We start from the raw sequence: 20,239 nt of genomic DNA, 5'->3' as shown, positions 1-20,239 counted from the left end.
TCTGTCTTCACTGAGGTCAACTTCACCACCACCAGAGCTCATCTATGGGGACAGTTAACACACAGTACCTTTGCTTTATTACTTCACACTGATGACTTTCTCTTGGTGTTAATTTGGCTAATCAGACCATCCGTTTTGTGTGTGTGTGCGTGCATACGTGTGTGTGTGTTAGCTCCGAGCTCTGACCCTTCAGTAGGAGAAGCCGGGGTTGGAGACCCAGAAGACCGTCTGTTACAGCAGGAGGAGGACAAGAAGGTCCAGCTAGCCACTCTGTTAGAGAGACACACACACACACACCCAAACACACACACACACACACACACACAGCTAGTCACACTGTTAGAGGGACACACACACCAGATTGGATTTATTTCACCTTTATTTTACCAGGTAGTCTAGTTGAGAACACCTTTATTTTACCAGGTAGTCTAGTTGAGAACACCTTTATTTTACCAGGTAGTCTAGTTGAGAACACCTTTATTTAACCAGGTAGTCTAGTTGAGAACACGTTCTAATTTACAACTACGATCTGGCCAAGATAAAGCAAAACAGTTCGACACATACAACAACACAGAGTTACACATGGAATAAACAAACATACAGTCAATAATACAGTAGAAAAATCTATATACAGTGTGTGCAAATGAGGTAGGATAAAGGAGGTAAGGCAATAAATAGGCCATGGTGGTGAAGTAATTACAATATAGCAATTAAACACTGGAGTGGTAGATGTGCAGAAGATGAATGTCCAAGCAGAGATAATGGGGTGCGAAGGAGCAAGATAAATAAATGATAACACACACACACACACACACACACACAGCTAGCCACGCTGTTAGAGGGACTCACACACTCAAACAAAACACACACACAAATACCTATCAACGCTAGAGGAGTCTCTGTTAAGGGACACACACACCCAAACACATACACTCACACACACACACACACACACACACAGCTAGCCACGCTGTTAGAGGGACACACACACCCAAACACATACACTCACACACACGCTAGAAGAGTCTTTATGCAATCCAAACACACTTAGTCAAACTATCTTGGCCATGTTCTGTTATAATCTCCACCCGGCACAGCCAGAAGAGGACTGGCCACCCCTCATAGCCTGGTTCCTCTCTAGGTTTATAATCTCCACCCGGCACAGCCAGAAGAGGACTGGCCACCCCTCATAGCCTGGTTCCTCTCTAGGTTTATAATCTCCACCCGGCACAGCCAGAAGAGGACTGGCCACCCCTCATAGCCTGGTTCCTCTCTAGGTTTATAATCTCCACCCGACACAGCCAGAAGAGGACTGGCCACCCCTCATAGCCTGGTTCCTCTCTAGGTTTATAATCTCCACCCGGCACAGCCAGAAGAGGACTGGCCACCCCTCATAGCCTGGTTCCTCTCTAGGTTTATAATCTCCACCCGGCACAGCCAGAAGAGGACTGGCCACCCCTCATAGCCTGGTTCCTCTCTAGGTTTATAATCTCCACCCGACACAGCCAGAAGAGGACTGGCCACCCCTCATAGCCTGGTTCCTCTCTAGGTTTATAATCTCCACCCGGCACAGCCAGAAGAGGACTGGCCACCCCTCATAGCCTGGTTCCTCTCTAGGTTTATAATCTCCACCCGACACAGCCAGAAGAGGACTGGCCACCCCTCATAGCCTGGTTCGAGGACTGGCCACCCCTCATAGCCTGGTTCCTCTCTAGGTTTATAATCTCCACCCGGCACAGCCAGAAGAGGACTGGCCACCCCTCATAGCCTGGTTCCTCTCTAGGTTTCTTCCCAGGTTCTGGCCTTTCTAGGGGGTGTTTCCTCGTCACTGTGCTTCTACACCTGCATTGCTTGTTGTTTGGGGTTTTAGGCTGGGTTTCTGTACAGCACTTTGAGATATCAGCTGATGTAAGAAGGGCTGTATAAATACATTTGATTGATTGAACACGCTGTCGTACACGTCGATCCAAAGCACCGCCAGGACTCTGTTCACAACGTTGACATCTATACATCAGCAAACCGCTCGCCCACACGACACCGTACACACTGTCTGCCATCTGCCTGGTACAGTTGAAACCAGGATTGATCCGTGAAGAGCACCATTCTCCAGTGTGCCAGTGGCCATCGAAGGTGAGCATCTGCCCACTGAAGTCTGTCACAACGCTGAACTGCAGTCAGGTCACGACCCTGGGGAGGAGGACGAACAAGTGAGCTTCCCTGAGTTTCCCTTCTGACAGTCTGTGTAGAAATTATTCGCTTGTGCATTTCCACAGTTTCATCATCTGCCCGGGTGGCTGGTCTCAGATGATCCCGCAGGTGAGGAAGCCGGATGTGGAGGTCCTGGGTTGGCGTGATTACAGATGTTGTGAGGCCAGTTGGATGTACTGCCAAATTCTCTAAAAGGACAGTCTGGCTTATGGTAGGGAAATTAATATTAAATTCTCTGGCAACAGCTCTGGTGGATATTTCTGCTGTCAGCATGGCAATTGCTCACTCCCTCAACTTCAGACATCTGTGGCATTGTGTCGTGTGACAAAACTGCACATTTTAGAATCATATTTTATTGTCCTCAGTACAAGGTGCACCTGTGTAATGATCATGCTGTTTAATCAGCTTCTTGATATGCTACACCTGTCAGGTGTATGGATTATCTTAGCAAAGGACAAATGCTCACTAATAGGATGTTAACAAATGTGTGAACAAAATTTGAGGGAAAGAAGCGTTTTGTGCGTATGAAACATTTATGGGATCTTTTATTTAATGAAACATGGGGCCAACACTTTACATGTTGTGTTAATATTTTTGCTCAGTGTGAACTACTACTATAATATACAGTATCTGATTAGATCTGCCTGGTCCTATTCTGACACGCGTCACTGCCATTTGAACACAATCATTCCAATTCCTCATTATGCACAAAATGTCCACGTCTCAGTTACTTCAGTCAGAACACAACACAATGTCACTTTACGCTGATTCCCCCGACTCCTGCTGCCCTCCTCTCGATTTCTCTCTACTCTTCTTTCTCCTTCTTTATCTCTCTCTCTCTCTCTCTCTCTCTCTCTCTCTCTCTCTCTCTCTCTCTCTCTCTCTCTCTCTCTCTCGCCTCATGCCTTTTCTCTTGTGTCTATACTTTGGCTACAGCTCAGGGGAATGTTCTGGAGAATACGGGGCTGATCGACTCTCTGAACCAGACTAAGTCTAGCAGCGCCCTCATAGAATACTCACTGAGGGAGTCACGCAGACTCCAGGCCTCTGTTGACCAAGTACACATACGCACGGGTGCACAAACTTCCTCTCACATCAACCTCCCATAGGGTTTGAACACTTCACCCCAAACTGGTATGTGTGAATGGCAGAGGAGAATACATGAACCAATTCCAGGAAAATAGCAGAGTCTGGGGTCAGTCAGGACAGATGGAACACTCAGAGAGGGAGGGGTGAAAGAGAGATGACACAGAGACAGAAAACAACTACCCACAAATCATAGTGGGAACACAGGTTGCCTAAGTATGGTTCTCAATCAGAGACAACGATTGACAGCTGGGAACCATACCAGGCCAAAAGCAGCAATACAAAACATAGAACAAACACATAGAATGCCCACCCCAACTCACGCCCTGACCAAACTAAAATAGAGACATAAAAAAGGAACTAAGGTCAGGATGTGACAGAGAGAGAGAGAGAGAGAGAGAAGAGAGAGAAGAGAGAGAGAGAGAGAGAGAGAGAGAGAGAGAGAGAGAGAGAGAGAGAGAGAGAGAGAGAGAGAGAGAGAGAGAGAGAGAGAGAGAGAGAGAGAGAGAGAGAGAGAGAGAGAGAGAGAGAGAGAGAGAGAGAGAGAGATTGAGGGAGGCAGGGTGCATGAGAGGGAGAAAGATGGAGAGACGGAGGAATGGAAAGTGTGATTAAAGAGAGGAATCAATTCAGGATGGTGGAACTAAATGGATACTCTGTCTGTCTGTCTGTCTGTTTTTGTGCTCAATGAGAAGTGTCTCTGGCAACTCAATTAAACCTGAGGACATTGAGTCCCACATTATACTTTACAGCCAATTACAGAGAATGGTAATACTAACAGAACTCTTTGCCCACAGCAATGTTGGTTTTAATTGTGGGTTTCTTTTGGCCTTTGTTGAGATGTGTAAGGGAGTTGATGTGTGCTCAAGTGTGTGTCTGTGTGTGTGTGGGTGTATGTGTAACTCTGTACGGGCATGTGAGTAAATATAATTATTCCTCTAGGGGGCAGTGTGTCACCAGGTCTGACCCTTCTCTCCCCTTTATCGCTCTCTCTGATTTCCCCCCTTTCTCACACGCACCTCCCTATTGTTTCTCTCACATTCCCCCTCCTATCAGTTTCATCCTGTCCTCATCTCTCTCGCGCTCCTTCCTTCTCTCCCCTTTCACTGAATCTCTCCCCTTTCACTGAATTTCCTATTATTTTCTCACCCTTTCTTGTTCATTCCACCAGATCTCCTCTCCCCTCCCTCTTAATCATCTCCCCTCCCTCCTCTTCCCTCATCTCCCCTCCCTCTTCCTCCTCTCCATTCCCTCGCCCACCCTCCCTCCCCTCTTTCTCCTCTTCCTCCTCTCCCCTCACCTACAGACCATTCTCCTCTCATCAGGCCCCTCTCCTCTCATCAGACCCCTCTCCTCTCATCAGACCGCTCTCCTCTCATCAGACCGCTCTCCTCTCATCAGACCGCTCTCCTCTCATCAGACCCTTCTCCTCTCATCAGACCCCTCACCACCAATCAGACCCCTCTCCTCTCATCAGACCCTTCTCCTCTCATCAGGACACTCTCCTCTCATCAGGACACTCTCCTCTCATCAGGCCCCTCTCCTCTCATCAGACCCTTCTCCTCTCATCAGACCCTTCTCCTCTCATCAGGCCCCTCTCCTCTCATCAGACCCCTCTCCTCTTATCAGACCCCTCACCACCAATCAGACCCCTCTCCTCTCATCAGACCCTTCTCCTCTCATCAGGCCCCTCTCCTCTCATCAGACCCTTCTACACTCATCAGACCCTTCTCCTCTCATCAGGACACTCTCCTCTCATCAGGCCCCTCTCCTCTCATCAGACCCTTCTCCTCTCATCAGACCCTTCTCCTCTCATCAGACCGCTCTCCTCTCATCAGACCCTTCTCCTCTCATCAGGCCCCTCTCTTCTCATCAGGCCCCTCTCTTCTCACTAGACTCCTCTCCTCTCATCAGACCCCTCTCCTCTCATCAGACCCCTCTCCTTCCATCAGACCCCTCTCCTCTCATCAGACCCCTCACCACCAATCAGACCCCTCTCCTCTCATCAGACCCTTCTCCTCTCATCAGGACACTCTCCTCTCATCAGGCCCCTCTCCTCTCATCAGACCCTTCTCCTCTCATCAGACCCTTCTCCTCTCATCAGACCCCTCTCCTCTTATCAGACCCCTCACCACAAATCAGACCCCTCTCCTCTCATCAGACCCTTCTCCTCTCATCAGGCCCCTCTCCTCTCATCAGACCCTTCTACACTCATCAGACCCTTCTCCTCTCATCAGACCGCTCTCCTCTCATCAGACCGCTCTCCTCTCATCAGACCTTTCTCCTCTCATCAGGCCCCTCTTTTCTCATCAGGCCCCTCTCTTCTCACTAGACTCCTTTCCTCTCATCAGACCCCTCTCCTCTCATCAGGCCCCTCTCCTCTCATCAGACCCTTCTACACTCATCAGACCCTTCTCCTCTCATCAGACCGCTCTCCTCTCATCAGACCGCTCTCCTCTCATCAGACCCTTCTCCTCTCATCAGACCCTTCTCCTCTCATCAGGCCCCTCTCTTCTCATCAGGCCCCTCTCTTCTCACTAGACTCCTCTCCTCTCATCAGACCCCTCTCCTCTCATCAGACCCCTCTCCTTCCATCAGACCCCTCTCCTCTCATCAGACACCTCACCACCAATCAGGCCCCTCTCCTCCCATCAGACCCCTCTCCTCTCTTCCCATAAGATCCCTCTCCTATCCTCCATTCACACCCCTCTCCTCCCATCAGACCCTCTCCTCCCTCCTCTATTGCTCCTCTCTTCACTTCTTATGTCTGGGGACTGGGTGTATTCCTGGTGGGGTAATGGGAGCAGGAGGGACTGGGTTTATTCATGGTGTGGTAATGGGATCAGGAGGGACTGGGTGTTTTCATGGTGTGGTAATGGGATCAGGAGGGACTGGGTTTATTCATGGTGTGGTAATGGGATCAGGAGGGACTGGGTGTTTTCATGGTGGGGTAATGGGATTAGGAGGGACTGGGTTTATTCATGGTGGGGCAATGGGATCAGAAGGGACTGGGTGTATTCATGGTGAGGTAATGGGATCAGGAGGGACTGGGTTTATTCATGGTGGGGTAATGGGATCAGGAGGGACTGGGTTTATTCATGGTGGGGTAATGGGATCAGGAGGGACTGGGTTTTATTCATGGTGGGGTAATGGGATCAGGAGGGACTGGGTTTATTCATGGTGAGGTAATGGGATCAGGAGGGACTGGATTTATTCATGCTGGGGTAATGGGATCAGGAGGGACTGGGTGTTTTTATGATGGGGTAATGGGATTAGGAGGGACTGGGTGTATTCATGGTGGGGTAATGGGATCAGGAGGGACTGGGTGTATTCATGGTGGGGTAATGGGATTAGGAGGGACTGGGTGTATTCATGGTGGGGTAATGGGATCAGGAGGGACTGGGTGTATTCATGGTGGGGTAATGGGATCAGGAGGGACTGGATTTATTCATGGTGGAGTAATGGGATCAGGAGGGACTGGGTTTATTCATGGTGGGGTAATGGGATCAGGAGGGACTGGGTGTATTCATGGTGGGGTAATGGGATCAGGAGGGACTGGGTTTATTCATTATGTGGTAATGGGATCAGGAGGGACTGGGTTTACTCATGGTGGAGTAATGGGATCAGGAGGGACTGGGTGTATTCATGGTGTGGTAATGGGATCAGGAGGGACTGGGTTTACTCATGGTGGAGTAATGGGATCAGGAGGGACTGGGTTTATTCATGGTGGGGTAATGGGATCAGGAGGGACTGGGTGTATTCATGGTGTGGTAATGGGATCAGGAGGGACTGGGTGTATTCATGGTGGGGTAATGGGATCAGGAGGGACTGGGTTTACTCATGGTGGAGTAATGGGATCAGGAGGGACTGGGTTTATTCATGGTGTGGTAATGGGATCAGGAGGGACTGGGTTTACTCATGGTGGAGTAATGGGATCAGGAGGGACTGGGTTTACTCATGGTGGAGTAATGGGATCAGGAGGGACTGGGTGTATTCATGGTGGGGTAATGGGATCAGGAGGGACTGGGTTTATTCATGGTGGGTAATGGGATCAGGAGGGACTGGGTTTATTCATGGTGGGGTAATGGGATCAGGAGGGACTGGGTTTATTCATGGTGGGGTAATGGGATCAGGAGGGACTGGGTTTACTCATGGTGGAGTAATGGGATCAGGAGGGACTGGGTGTATTCATGGTGGGGTAATGGGATCAGGAGGGACTGGGTGTATTCATGATGTGGTAATGGGATCAGGAGGGACTGGATTTATTCATGCTGGGGTAATGGGATCAGGAGGGCTCTATACACAGACACACATATTCCCAGTGTTGTTTGTGTGTGTGTGTGTGTGTGTGTGTGTGTGTGTGTGTGTGTGTGTGTGTGTGTGTGTGTGTGTGTGTGTGTGTGTGTGTGTGTGTGTGTGTGTGTGTGTGTGTGTGTGTGTGTGTGTGTACTCTGATTGGCAGATGGTCTCAGCTCTGGGGGTATTGCTGACCTCTCAACTCGCGCCCCCCCTCCCAATCAACCACACATAAACACAGCATCTCATACTCCAACAACACACTACTAATAAACGTCTATACATGAATAACGTTTAGGAATGTGGGACAGTGTTGAAGGGACAGTGTTGATACTGGGGTCATAGAGAATGCATATGAAGGCAGTACGAGATAGAGATGAGGAGAGATACTGGGGTCATAGAGAATGGATTTGAAGGCAGCTTGACTGCCAGCCCCCAACCCAGTCACCACTTCAAGGATAACTTCAACCATAGGGCTGTGTGTATGTGTGTGTGTGTTTGACTGCCAGCCCCCAACCCAGCCACCACTTCACTGCTAACTTCAATCATCGTGCTGTGTGTATGTGTGTGTGTGTTTGACTGCCAGCCCCCAACCCAGCCACCACTTCAAGGATAACTTCAACCATAGGGCTGTGTGTATGTGTGTGTGTGTTTGACTGCCAGCCCCCAACCCAGCCACCACTTCAAGGATAACTTCAACCATAGGGCTGTGTGTATGTGTGTGTGTGTTTGACTGCCAGCCCCCAACCCAGCCACCACTTCAAGGATAACTTCAACCATAGGGCTGTGTGTATGTGTGTGTGTGTTTGACTGCCAGCCCCCAACCCAGTCACCACTTCAAGGACAACTTCAACCATAGGGCTGTGTGTATGTGTGTGTGTGTGTGTGTGTTTGACTGCCAGCCCCCAACCCAGCCACCACTTCAAGGATAACTTCAACCATAGGGATGTGTGTGTGTGTGTGTGTGTGTGTGTGTGTGTGTGTGTGTGTGTGTGTGTGTGTGTGTGTGTGTGTGTGTGTGTGTGTGTGTGTGTGTGTGTGTGTGTGTGTGTGTGTGTGTGTGAGGATAATTACTTCTGTCCGTGCACTGGAGTTGAAGGGGCCCTCAGACGGACATGTTCCCATTGAGATGTGTTCTGAATGAGAGAGAGAGACAGCAACACACTTAGACCCAACCAAATCATGAGAAAACAAAAAGATAATTACTTGACACATTGAAAGAATTAACAAGAAAACAGAGCAAACTGGAATGCTATTTGGCCCTACACAGAGAGTACACAGCGGCAGAATACCTGACCACTGTGACTGACCCAAAATTAAGGAAAGCTTTGACTATGTACAGACTCAGTGCGCATAGCCTTGCTATTGAGAAAGGCCGCCGTAGGCAGACATGGCTCTCAAGAGAAGACAGGCTATGTGCTCACTGCCCACAAAATGAGGTGGAAACTGAGCTGCACTTCCTAACCACCTGCCCAATGTATGACCATATTAGAGAGACATATTTCCCTCAGATTACACAGATCCACAAAGAATTCGAAAACAAATACAATTTTGAAAAACTATCTTCTGGGTGAAATTCCACAGTGTGCCATCACAGCAGCAAGATTTGTGACCTGTTGCCGCGAGAAAAGGGCAACCAGTGAAGAACACACACCATTGTAAATACAACCCATATTTATGCTTATTTATTTTATCTTGTGTCCTTTACCATTTGTACATTGTTACAACACTGTATATATATAATATGACATTTGTAATGTCTTTATTGTTTTGAAACTTCTGTATGTGTAATGTTTACTGTTAATTTTGAGAGAGAGAGAGACAGACAGACAGACAGACAGACAGACAGACAGACAGACAGACAGACAGACAGACAGACAGACAGACAGACAGACAGACAGACATGGGTTGAGGCGTGTTTTCTAAACAGGGGAAGAGAGCAGGAGTATTTGAGGGGATATTAAGAGACTGGAGATATGAGGAATGAGAAAGACTGTATTTTTGGTGGGTTGGATAGGTTCGACACACTATCTTCTTCAACATTGACACTGGTGAGGTATCCATCCATAAATCAAAATGCCATGAAGGTTACAGAGTGTGTGTGACTCTCGTTTGTTTTACAGTGCAACTGACAGCTCTCATCCGTCTCTCTATCACCGATCCACAGGAGGCCAGTCTGAAAAGCATGGTGTATGAGTACGTCTGCCACTCGCTCTTCAATGTAAGAACACACACATGCATACACAGCAGCCAAGGACTGGTGATGTACAGAATAAGGTGTCTGCTGACAGGGCGGTCATGTGTTTCAAAGGAGGTCGGTGGCACCTTAATTGGGGAGATCGTGATTGTGGAGCGGAATAGCACATTCTATTTGCTCCGTTCCCACCATTATTATGAGACGTCCTCCCCTTAGGAACCTACTCTGGTGTGTGTGTGTGTGTGTGTGTGTGTGTGTATATCAGTCAATAGACAAGGCTGGAGGACAGACAGTATCTGATTTAACCTCTCAGCTCAGTCCATCTGTTGCCGGCCGCACATTAACATAGAGGAAGCACTGGATTACATTACCATGAGGCTAGCACTCTGTCCTCTAAGAAAGAGAGGGGAGGGAGAGAGTGGAGGAGAGAGAGGAGATGATGGAGGAGATGGGGGGAGAAAGTGTGGAGAGAGGGTGGGGGAGAGAGGGTGGGGGAGATTTGGAAAGAGAGTGGGTGGAGGAGATTGGGGAGAGAGGGTGAGGGAGATTTGGAGAGAGAGTGTGTGGAGGAGAGGGTGGAGGAGATTGGGGAGAGAGGGGGGGGGGTGGGCAGAGTGAAAGAGTGTGGAGGAGTGGGTGGAGGAGATGGGGGAGAGAGGATGGAGGAGATGGTGAGAGAGAGAGAGAGAGAGAGAGCGAGAGAAAGAGAGAGAAAGAGAGAGAGTGGAGGACAGGGTGGCGGAGATGGGGGAGAGAGTGTGGAGGAGAGGGTGGAGATGGGGGAATGAGATAGGGGAGGAGAGGGTGGAGGATATTGGGGGGGTGAGAGAGGTTGTAAGTAGCTGTGGTTAAGGTGATGTCTGTCGGTGTGACAGGTTCCAGGTGTTGCTGCTGTCTGGTGTGGCTTCTCTCTCCCCACTTCCTGTCAATGTGTCAGTTATTCTCTCTTTTTCTCGCTCCCTCACTCCCTTTCTCTTCTCTTTTTCCTTCTGTCACTTGATCGGCAATCCACATGCAGAAACACCCACGCACACACAGTTAATGAAGTATTGTCATGAAGAGGAGTTTAATAACAGGCATCCTTTGGTCAAGCAGTTCTCTCGTGTGTGTGTGTGTGTGTGTGTGTGTGTGTGTGTGTGTGTGTGTGTGTGTGTGTGTGTGTGTGTGTGTGTGTGTGTGTGTGTGTGTGTGTGTGTGTGTGTGGTGTGTGTGTGTGTGGAGAGAGCAGCAACCCTCTGCATGGGCATCACGTTGGAGCAGAGGGAATGCTGGGTAAGGGCGGAGTGGAAAGGTCAGGCTTTGAGATGAAATGCTCTGAAGTTTTCCTTTTGTTCTCCAACACACACAACACACACACACCACAGACATGAGAGTAGACAAAAGACACGAGAGTTTGAGTTTTGTTGTAGTTCTGAATACTTACACTCCTCTGAGAGAATATAGACCTTTCCTTTCTAGATAAAGATATGTTTTATTAACGAATCGAAGGAGGAGGAAGAGGAGGGAAGAGGAGGAAGGAGGAGAGATGAGGGGAGAGGAGGTGAGATGAGCAAGAGGGAGGGGAGATGAGATCTGGTAGTATTGACAAGGAAATATTAGGAAAACAGAAAGAGGCAGTGAAAGGGGAGAGAAGGAAGGAGCTAGAGACAGATGAGGACAGGATGAAACTGATAGGAGGGGGAATGTGAGAGAAACAATGGAGAGAGAGAGAGAGAGAGAGAGAGCCTCCAGCCTTAGTTTGAGTGACAGTCCCATTTGAGGCAGCGTCTTCATAGAACAGACCATCCAATAGACTGGTCCCTCATCACTGCCTCTCAGCCCAGACAGACAACTCCACAGAACCTCTCAGCCCAGACAGACAACTCCACAGAACCTCTCAGCCCAGACAGACAACTCCACAGAACCTCTCAGCCCAGACAGACAACTCCACAGAACCTCTCAGCCCAGACAGATAACTCCACAGAACCTCTCAGCCCAGACAGACACCTCCACAGAACCTCTCAGCCCAGACAGACAGCTCCACAGAACCTCTCAGCCCAGACAGACAACTCCACAGAACCTCTCAGCCCAGACAGATAACTCCACAGAACCTCTCAGCCCAGACAGACACCTCCACAACAGAACCTCTCAGCCCAGACAGACAGCTCCACACAACCTCTCAGCCCAGACAGACAGCTCCACAGAACCTCTCAGCCCAGACAGACAACTCCACAGAACCTCTCAGCCCAGACAGATAACTCCACAGAACCTCTCAGCCCAGACAGACAGCTCCACAGAACCTCTCAGCCCAGACAGACAGCTCCACAGAACCTCTCAGCCCAGACAGATAACTCCACAGAACCTCTCAGCCCAGACAGACAGCTCCACAGAACTTCTCAGCCCAGACAGACAACTCCACAGAACCTCTCAGCCCAGACAGATAACTCCACAGAACTTCTCAGCCCAGACAGACAGCTCCACAGAACCTCTCAGCCCAGACAGACAACTCCACAGAACCTCTCAGCCCAGACAGACACCTCCACAGAACTTCTCAGCCCAGACAGACAGCTCCACAGAACTTCTCAGCCCAGACAGACAACTCTTCAGAGAACGGTGTGTGTCTTTAGAGACTCTGTCTCTCTCTATCTTAGTTCACAAAGAGAAGTGTCCCACCAGGAAAGCAGTGTGTGTACGTTCTCTTTAAGGCTTTTTTCGAACACATCAGCAAAGACGACATCTCTGACAGAACCATATACAACAACTCAAGGGCACACCAGAGATGGGATGGATAGAACATACTGTAGGTTTGAGTGGTCCACCTGTGTGAGTCTGATATGTACTGATATGCAGCACTGTTAGCTGCTGTTTGCTGATGTAGTCACAGTGGGGTTGGTGTTGGACAGGCATCCCTGTTATCGGGGATAGTCACAGTGGGGTTAGCTAGTGTTGTCACAGTGGGGTTGACTGGTGTAGAAACATTGGGATTAGCTGGTTTAGTCACAGGGTGGTTATATGGTGTTGTCACAATGGGGTTAGCTGGTGTAGTCTCAATGGGATTAACTGGTGTAGTCACAGTGGGGTTAGCTGGTGTCATCACAGTGTGGTTAGCTGGTGTAGTCACAGTGGGGTTAGCTGGTGAAGTCACAGATGTGTTAGCTTGATTTGATAGGTGTCTGGTTAGACTGTAAACTCTCCTTCCAGACCCATATCAAACATCACCAATCCAAAGTTAAATCTAGAATTGGCTTCCTATTTCGGAACAAAGCATCCTTCACTCATGCTGCCAAACATACCCTTGTAAAACTGACCATGCTACCGATCCTCGACTTTGGCGATGTCATTTACAAAATAGCCTCCAATACCCTACTCAACAAATTGGATGCAATCTATCACAGTGCCATCCGTTTTGTCACCAAAGCCCCATATACTACCCACAATTGCGACCTGTATGCTCTCGTTGGCTGGCCCTCGCTTCATACTCGTCGCCAAACACACTGGCTCCATGTCATGTCATCTACAAGACCCTGCCAGGTAAAGTCCCCCCTTATCTCAGCTCGCTGGTCACCATAGCATCTCCCACCTGTAGCACACGCTCCAGCAGGTATATCTCTCTAGTCACCCCCAAAACCAATTATTTCTTTGGCCGCCTCTCCTTCCAGTTCTCTGCTGCCAATGACTGGAACGAACTACAAAAATCTCTGAAACTGGAAACACTTATCTCCCTCACTAGCTTTAAGCACCAACTGTCAGAGCAGCTCACAGATTACTGCACCTGTACATAGCCCACCTATAATTTATCCAAACAACTACCTCTTTCCAACTGTATTTAATTAATTTATTTATTTTGCTCCTTTGCACCCCGTTATTTTTATTTCTACTTTGCATGTTCATCCATTGCAAATCTACCATTCCAGTGTTTTACTTGCTATATTGTATTTACATTGCTACCATGGCCTTTTTTTGCTTTTACCTCCCTTACCTCACCTCATTTGCTCACATCGTATATAGACTTGTTTATCTTGTTCACGCTACCACGATCCCCTAGGGCACCCCCCCTCCACGCTCAACTCAAAAGATGTCGCACAGAATGCAAAAATATTCTTAGAAATATTTAACCTCCACACATTAACAAGTCCAATAGCTCAAATGAAAGATAAATACCTTGTTCATCTAGCCAGCGTGTCAGATTTCTAAAATGTTTTACGGCGAAAACATAGCACATATTTATGTCAAACCACCACCAAAGACACAGCCATTTTGTCTAACAATAGATGCAATCACAAACGCAGGATTAAAAGAAAAATAATTCACTAACCTTTTGAAAATCTTTATCAGATGACAGTAATAGGACATGTTACACAGTACATTTATGTTTTTTTCAATAATATGCCATTTATATCCATAAATCTCTGTTTACATTGACGCCATGTTCAAAAAATGCTACAAAAATGTCCGGAGAAATTATGATAACTCCGTCAGATAACGGCAGATAACAGCAATACACATCATAAACTTTGACTAAATATACATGTTATACATATAGTTAGAAAGATACACTGCTTCTTAATGCAATCGCTTTGTCACATTTCTTTTTCACGTTACAGAAATCGCTCACTATTCAATAATCTGAGACAGCGCTCAGACGTAAGCAATATTTCTCCGCTATGTTGGAGTCAACAGAAACATAAAATTACAACATAAATATTCCCTTACCTTTGATGGTCTTCGATCATAATGTAGTGGAAGAAGTCGTACTTACCCAAAACATTGTTTGGTTTCAATTCGTGTGTCTTTGTGTTAGCAAACGCGACAAATTCCGGCTGAAATGCAGCCAAAATTTGAGTGGTTGCGCATCAAAACTTCAAAATTACATATTATATGTCGACTAAACTGGTCAAACTAAGTGCAGAATCAAGCTTTAGGATGTTCTAAACGTGCAAAACAATTCTCAACTCGAACAGACAAACTGACATTGTGTCCTGATTCATAGAACAAAGGGCACTCCAGGTGCACCGCGCGCAGGAGAGTGAATGTTTTTTCTCGCGACACCAAGGTTTTTGACGGCCAAAGGGTGAAGGCCCGCAGGATTTTCACAATGGAACATCCTATTGAAAGAAGACATCTCGCCGAAGACATAGAAACTGATCCCAGATCCATAGCTGGTTGGGCAGGGTGGGGGCGATGACGTCAAAGTTGGCCCAACTTTCCTGATGAGAGAAATTGTTTGGGAGAATGGCTGCCCTGTGAGTTCTGCTATACTTACAGACATATTTCAAATGGTTTTAGAAGCTTTAGAGTTTTTTCTATCCAATAATAATAATTATATGCATATATTAGCAATTTTGGACAGATTTATTTTCAATTTACTATGGGCACGCACTTCCTCCAAACGGGGCAGTATTCTGCCCTATCCCTAACAGGATTTATACTGTATTATTGACTGTATGTTTGTTTTACTCCATGTGTAACTCTGTGTCGTTGTATGTGTCGAACTGCTTTGCTTTATCTTGACCAGGTCGCAATTGTAAATAGGAACTTGTTCTCAACTTGCCTACCTGGTTAAATAAAGGTGAAATAAAAATAATAAAAAAATGTACAGTTGGGGTAGCTGATGTAGTCACAGTGGGGTTAACTGGTGTAGTCACAGTGGTGTTAGCTGGTTTGACAGTTGGATTAGCTAGTGTAGTCAAATTGGGGTTAGCTGTTGTAGTCATAGTGGGGTTAAATGGTGTAGTCACAGTATTGTTAACTGGTGTAGTCAAATTGGGGTTAGCTGGTGTAGTCACAGTGGGGTTAACTGGTGTAGTCACAGTGAGGTTAACTGGTGAAGTCACAGTGGTGTTAACTGGTGTAGTCACAGTGGTGTTAACTGGTGTAGTCACAGTGGGGTTAACTGGTGTAGTCACAATGGGGTTAACTGGTGTAGTCACAGTGAGGTTAACTGGTGTAGTCACAGTGGGGTTAACTGGTGTAGTCACAGTGGTGTTAACTGGTGTAGTCACAGTGGGGTTAACTGGTGTAGTCACAATGGGGTTAACTGGTGTAGTCACAGTGGGGTAAACTGGTGTAGTCACTTTGGGGTTAACTGGTATAGTCACAGTGGGGTTAAATGGTGTAGCCATTGTGATGTTAACAGGTGTAGTCACAGTGGGGTTAACTGGTGTAGTCACAGTGTGGTTAGTGTAGGACAGTCATCACTGTTATCTGCTGTAGTCACAGTGGGGTTAAATGGTGTAGTCACAGTGGTGTTAGCTGGTTTTACAGTGTGATTAACTGGTGCAGTCACAGTGGGGTTAGCTGGTGTAGTCAAAGTGGTGTTAACTGGTGTGGTCACAGATGTGTTAGCTTGATTTAAAGTTGGGTTAACTGGTGTAGTCACAGTGGGGTTAGCTGGTGTAGTCACAGTGGGGTTAACTGGTGTAGTCACAGTGGGGTTAACTGGTGTAGTCACAATGGGGTTATCTGGTGTGGTCACAGGAGTGTGATGGAGTCACAGTTGTGTTCGCTGGTTTTACAGTGGGGTTAACTGGTGTAGTCACAGTGGGGTTAGCTGGTGTAGTCACAGTGGGGTTAGCTGGTGTAGTCACAGTGGGGTTAGCTGGTTTTACAGTGGGGTAAACTGGTGTAGTCACAGTGGGGTTAACTGCTTTTACAGTGGGGTAAACTGGTGTTGTCACAGTGGGGTTAACTGCTTTTACAGTGGGGTAAACTGGTGTAGTCACAGTAGTGTTAACTGCTTTTACAGTGGGGTAAACTGGTGTTGTCACAGTGGGGTTAACTGCTTTTACAGTGGGGTAAACTGGTGTAGTCACAGTAGTGTTAACTGCTTTTACAGTGGGGTAAACTGGTGTAGTCACAGTTGGGTGTCGTGTCTTTGGCTATGCCTGATTAATTGATATGACATGCTATTCAATAAAATAATTTATCCGTAATTAATATTACCTGATTGAGCTAATCATGTAAATGTAATTAGCTAGAGAGTCGGGCACCACAAATTAATATTTATAGAGCTGTTATCTTCCGAATAAACTCTTAAAGACCTAGTAATATTTTCCATCCATAGCAGTCGATATCAATCAGCCTCAATTCAGTCTCATCTGAAAGTTGTAAATTCTTGGTTATCTGCAAGAACCCTGGCTAACAATTTGAATCAGCAATACAACATTGGGTTTAAATATTTATTTACTAAATACCTAACTAATCACACAGAATTCACATACACACAATTAATCATAACTTGATTACAAATTACGTCATAAAGGAAAACGTCCCTAGCGGGAGAAACATATATGACAGCTTGTTACACAAAAGAAAAGGGGCAGGGTTTGAGTGAAAGAGCGGGAGACTGAGGAACAAAGGGAAGAAGCTGTGCTATAGTAAATACAGTATCTTATACATTCTAAATTACAGCCCATTTGGAAAAGGAAAATGCAATAAATATTTACTCTGAGCTGCGCTTCAGTAGGTTGGTGGTAGATGGAAGGTCGTGTTGCCAAACCGAGTCCTCTGTCCTTTAAAGAATGTCTCTGGTTGTCAATTGGATACGTTGTAGTAATGTCGTTGTGTGATAGACGGAATACTCTGTCTGTTCCTTCCTAACCTGCGTTTGCAGCTGCGGTCGCTAACTCAACAGCTAGGAAGTATCACTTCTGTAGTGAATAAGAGTTCAAAGTTCATACCATTCGCAACCAAAGCTCATGCTGATGTTGGCTTCGTTCTGAACCATTCTGACATAGGACCGTCACCCTCATATCCTCGGAACAGGAAGTTATGTTGTCGTCAAGGCTTTATATAGGAAGAGAGAAAAGGGGTGTGTTTCATAGTTTGTCTCTTTACGTGGGCGGTCCACTGAGTGAACAGCAATATCTTATGAAAACCCACATCTCACATTTTAGAAGCTAAAATCACATTTCATCCCATCACAAATAATTTCATGTTTAAACATTTAAATTGAACAACAATTCCATGTGAATCCGATATCTCTGATGTGTAGCCTTTCCACTGTAGAGTTTGTCATTTTATCATTGATGAGAATGTCTCAGATGACAACCGAACTGACATCATATTCATTAAGTACCACCGCATATGTTCAATTGGTCGGATTACCAGAATATAGTTAATAGTTCATTTCCCCCCACCTTCTGATGTTCCCAGAATCTCTATGTTAAACCAAGGTTTTTTACAAATATAACCTCAGTAGGGTAGAGAGAGGAAAAAGGGGGGAAGAGGTATTTATGACATCATCATCATGTCATAAACCTATCCCCTAGGCCAACGTCATGACAGTGGTTAGCTGGTGTAGTCACAGTAGTGTTAGCTGGTTTTACAGTGGGGTTAACTGGTGGTCCTTCTGTAGCTCAGTTGGTAGAGCATGGCGCTTCTAACGCCAGGGTAGTGGTTTGCTAAATGGCATGTATTATATTATATTATAGTCACGGTGGGGTTAACTGGTGTAGTCACGGTGGGGTTAGCTGGTTTTACGGTTGGGTTAGCTGATGTAGTCACAGTGGTGTTAGTCTGTTTCACAGCGAGGTTAACTGGTGTAGCCGCAGTGGGGTTAACTGGTGTATTCATTGTGGTGTTAACTGTTGTAGTCACAGTGGGGTTGGTGTCAAACATTAGGTATAACACTCAGCACAATGCACTTAATATGAGTGTCCATAGATCTCTCTCTCCTTATAGGAATGTCCATAGAGCTCTCTCTCGACTAATATGAGTGTCCATAGAGCTCTCTCTCTCGACTAATATGAGTGTCCATAGAGCTCTCTGTTTTAATATGAGTATTCATAGATCTCTCTATCCTAATTGGATTGTCCATAGATCTCTCTATCCTAATTGGATTGTCCATAGAGCTCTCTCTCCTAATAGGAGTTTCCATAGAGCTCTTTTTCCTAATTGGAGTATCCATAGATCTCTCTATCCTAATTGGATTGTCCATAGAGCTCTCTCTCCTAATAGGAGTGTCCATAGAGCTCTTTTTCCTAATTGGAGTATCCATAGATCTCTCTATCCTAATTGGATTGTCCATAGAGCTCTCTCTCCTAATAGGAGTGTCCATAGAGCTCTTTTTCCGAATTGGAGTGTCCCTAGAACTCTCTCTCCTAATAGGGTGGCAAGTAGCCTAGCGGTTAAGAGCTTTTGGGCCAATATCTGAAAGGTCAATGGTTTGTGTCCCCAAGCTGACTAGGTGAACAATCTGTTTATATGCCCTTGAGCAAAGCACTTAAACCTAGTCGCTCTGGATAAGAGCGTCTGCTAAACGACTAAAATGTAACAAATGTAATTGGTCCGTGTGTGACTGTGTTAATTCAGCTCTGCTGTGGTTGTGTGATCATAGAGTCTGGACTGTGACCTTCGGTGACCCTGACAGTTAAATTGGTTTATTTAATTGGTTGATTTTTTGTGTCCGAGAGATGTGCTGCAAATGTTGTTTCGATGCAGTGGTTGAGGCTAGAGTTGAGGCTATGAAAGGTCAAGTTCGTGGTACAGTTGAGCTAATATGTTTGTACTTTGCAGATAAAGCTGTGAGGGCTTATAACTAATATCTGAGGAATGGTGATCATGTTAAGTGCTGTGGCCCAGTTAATGCAGTGGTTGATCTGATGAGTCTGTGTTAATACTTTGCAGTGCTCTAATGGGTGAGGAAGGCCTGAGCCTCATTAATGAACCTGTTACTGAATAATGCATGCTCAGCCCAGAAAAAAATATCTGCTAGCAGTCCTAGTGTATGTTTTGTGCGTGTGTGTGTTTTGTGCGTGTGTGTGTTTTGTGCGTGTGTGTTTTGTGTTGTGTGTTTTGTGTTGTGTGTGGGTGTGTTTTGTGTGGGTGTGTTTTGTGCTGTGTGTGGGTGTGTTGTGTGTGGGTGTGTTTTGTGTTGTGTGTGGGTGTGTTTTGTGTTGTGTGTGGGTGTGTTTTGTGCTGTGTGTTGTGCGCTTGTGTTTTGTGTTGTGTTTTGTGTTGTGTGTGTGTGTTTTTTGTTGTGTGTGTGTGTTTTTTGTTGTGTGTGTGTGTTTTGTTGTGTGTGTGTTTTTTGTTGTGTGTGTTTTGTGCAGGTGTGTCACATTGTATAAATGATTGGAGACAGGCGCAGGAATACGAAATAGGGGTTTTAATACTCCACCCAAAAACACAACATGCCATTGAAAGGAACAGGGACGAAGCCCAAAACAAACACGTGTACAAATACACAGGGATGTAACCCAAACAAAGGAGCGAGGGTAAACCTCTAATAAATACACAGGACGAGATCCGTAATAACACGAGTACAAAAACACAGGGATGTAACCCAAACAAAGGAGCGAGGGTAAACCTCTAATAAATACACAGGGATGTAACCCAAACAAAGGAGCGAGGGTAAACCTCTAATAAATACACAGGGATGTAACCCAAACAAAGGAGCCAGGGTAAACCTCTAATAAATACACAGGGATGTAACCCAAACAAAGGAGCCAGGGTAAACCTCTAATAAATACA

The 20,239-nt window shown here is 46.4% G+C and overlaps 1 long non-coding RNA gene across 3 annotated transcripts; it reads left to right on the top strand.

Annotated features, from left to right (window-relative positions):
• Positions 1-969: 969 nt before the first annotated feature.
• LOC127908763 (uncharacterized) lies at positions 970-2,983 on the top strand. 3 transcript variants are annotated; one of them, XR_008068361.1, is made up of 4 exons: positions 970-1,277; positions 1,346-1,481; positions 1,550-1,617; positions 1,716-2,983. It is a non-coding gene; the product is annotated as an uncharacterized LOC127908763 (long non-coding RNA). The 3 variants fall into 3 exon arrangements; XR_008068360.1 differs by lacking the exon at positions 1,550-1,617 and having other exon boundaries at positions 971-1,277; XR_008068359.1 differs by lacking the exon at positions 1,716-2,983 and having other exon boundaries at positions 974-1,277; positions 1,550-1,649.
• Positions 2,984-20,239: the final 17,256 nt, after the last annotated feature.

Source organism: Oncorhynchus keta, chromosome 18, assembly GCF_023373465.1.
Source record: "Oncorhynchus keta strain PuntledgeMale-10-30-2019 chromosome 18, Oket_V2, whole genome shotgun sequence".
Taxonomy (NCBI): Eukaryota; Metazoa; Chordata; class Actinopteri; order Salmoniformes; family Salmonidae; genus Oncorhynchus; species Oncorhynchus keta.
The sequence above is the reverse complement of the archived record's forward strand: the minus strand, read 5'-3'. Positions and strand labels throughout refer to the sequence as shown.